The following is a 2,159-nucleotide window of genomic DNA, read 5'->3' as shown; positions in this document are numbered from 1 at the left end:
GCGGGGGGGGGGCCGGGGCCCGCGCCCCCCCCAGCCAGTGCCAAGCAGGAGCCTTCGGAGAAGCGCCAGGTGCTCCGGGGCCAAACCCCGCTCCCAGCGCGCCCCGCCGAGACGCGCAGAGCCGCTTCCCTCTGCTCGCTGAGCTGTGTTCTCAAACCCAGGTAATGGGTTTTTTACGAGTGGGGGCTGCGAGGCCTCCCCTGGCTCTGGCAGGGAACGCGGGCCAGGCACAGCCATTTCAGCGGGTCGCTGCTTTTCTGGCCAACGCTGCTCCGTGCAGCCGGGTTGCTCACGCAGTTGAGGTGACGCTGGCGCAGGGCGCTGGGCGCCGCCACCGAAGGCAGAGGCCAGCATGGGAGCATTGGTGGGGAGGTGCGGGGCTGGGGAGGGGGGCGATGCTCCGGGTTGGGAGACGGGAGCCATCAGCCTCCACCCGCTTGGGAGGGGACGCTTGGGTGGCAGCATCCCATGTGGCAAGGTGGGAAGGAGCTGAACGGGTATTCCCGCGTTTCATACAGTGGGAACATTTTCAGAAGGAGAGACGGAGAAATACCCTCCCAAGAAAACCTTCTTGCCCAGCGCTTGCCATCTCTGCTGCTCTGAAGTTCAGGGCAGCCCAGTTCATCCTTGTCCCCAAGTGGGGACGTGGGGGTCTGAGCCCGTGTTTCACATTCAGGTGAGCCTTCTGACCAGAGCGTGGTAGCCAAAAACAGGGAGGCAGGGGAAGGAGGTGGCTGCGAGGGAGCTCGAGCCCCGGCGGCTAACGCGGCCCAGGCCCAGCCATTTCAGCGGGTCGCTGCTTTTCTGGCCAACACTGCTCCGTGCAGCCGGGTTGCTCACGCAGTTGAGGTGACGCTGGCGCAGGGCGCTGGGCGCCGCCACCGAAGGCAGAGGCCAGCATGGGAGCGTTGGTGGGGAGGGGCGGGGCTGGGGAGGGGGGCGATGCTCCGGGTTGGGAGACGGGAGCCCTCAGCCTCCACCCGCTTGGGAGGGGACGCTTGGGTGGCAGCATCCCATGTGGCAAGGTGGGAAGGAGCTGAACGGGTATTCCCGCGTTTCATACAGTGGGAACATTTTCAGAAGGAGAGACGGAGAAATACCCTCCCAAGAAAATCTTCTTGCCCAGCGCTTGCCGTCTCCGCTGCTCTGAAGTTCAGGGCAGCCCAGTTCATCCTTGTCCCCAGGTGGGGACGTGGGGGTCTGAGCCCGTGTTTCACATTCAGGTGAGCCTTCTGACCAGAGCGTGGTAGCCAAAAACAGGGAGGCAGGGGAAGGAGGTGGCTGCGAGGAAGCTCGAGCCCCGGCGGCTGTGCCCTCCCCGTCCCTGGAGATGCTCCAAGCCCGGCTGGAGGTGGCCCTGGGTGGCCAAACATGCCTCCTGCTGGGCTCCCCCCGGGCAGCCCCCGGCGCTGGGGTTTGGGGTGGCTGGGCCTTGGGAAAGGGTTTCTGACGGCGCCTGGGGAGCCGGGATGGGCGAGGTAACGGCAAACAAGGGAGGAGAAGGAGAGGAGACAGCTTTGGCCTAAAGAAGTGCTTTGGGGATGGTGAAATGTGGGCTCACGTGTGCAAACGTGGCGTGGGGCCGTGGGAGAGGGCAGGCGAGGGCGGCCGCGCTCGGGCAGCGAGAGGGCAGGAGCTGCCGTAGAGCCTGGCGTGGAGGGGCCGAGCCGCAGATCGGATCCCAAGGTGATGGCCACCTCCGACCTCCCCCCGGTCCTCTGCCGCCGGTCATCCATCTTGCGGCCGCATCCAGCAGCCCCTTCCCTGTTCCCGCAGCACCGCGAGCGCTCGCCATCGATCTCATTGATTAAAATCTGCATCTGCCCCACAGCAAAGGAAACCATCAGCGTGCCCAGAGGCTTCAGGCTGGGGTTTTCGTTCCCCTCCTGGTGCGTTTCTCAAGAACAGGTCTGGTTCCTGCCCGGAGGGTGCATCCGATGAAAATTCAATGGGGGTGCGAAGGATGCGGTGTGCTGGGGGTCTCCGTGCCTCCCGGGGCCGTGCCGCCCGCAGCGCGCTCTCCCAGGGGTTGCTCCGTGGCCCCGCGGGAGCCAGGGTCTGCCCGAGGGGTGCGGGGAGCTCTTACACCCCAAAACCATCGTTCCTAACGCTTCCCAGCGCAGGCAGCTCTCCGGCTGTGTCCGAGGCCCATGGCAGCC

Source organism: Egretta garzetta, unplaced genomic scaffold, assembly GCF_000687185.1.
Source record: "Egretta garzetta isolate BGI_Z169 unplaced genomic scaffold, ASM68718v1 scaffold384, whole genome shotgun sequence".
In the NCBI taxonomy this organism is placed as follows: domain Eukaryota; kingdom Metazoa; phylum Chordata; class Aves; order Pelecaniformes; family Ardeidae; genus Egretta; species Egretta garzetta.
This window is presented reverse-complemented; position numbering follows the sequence as displayed.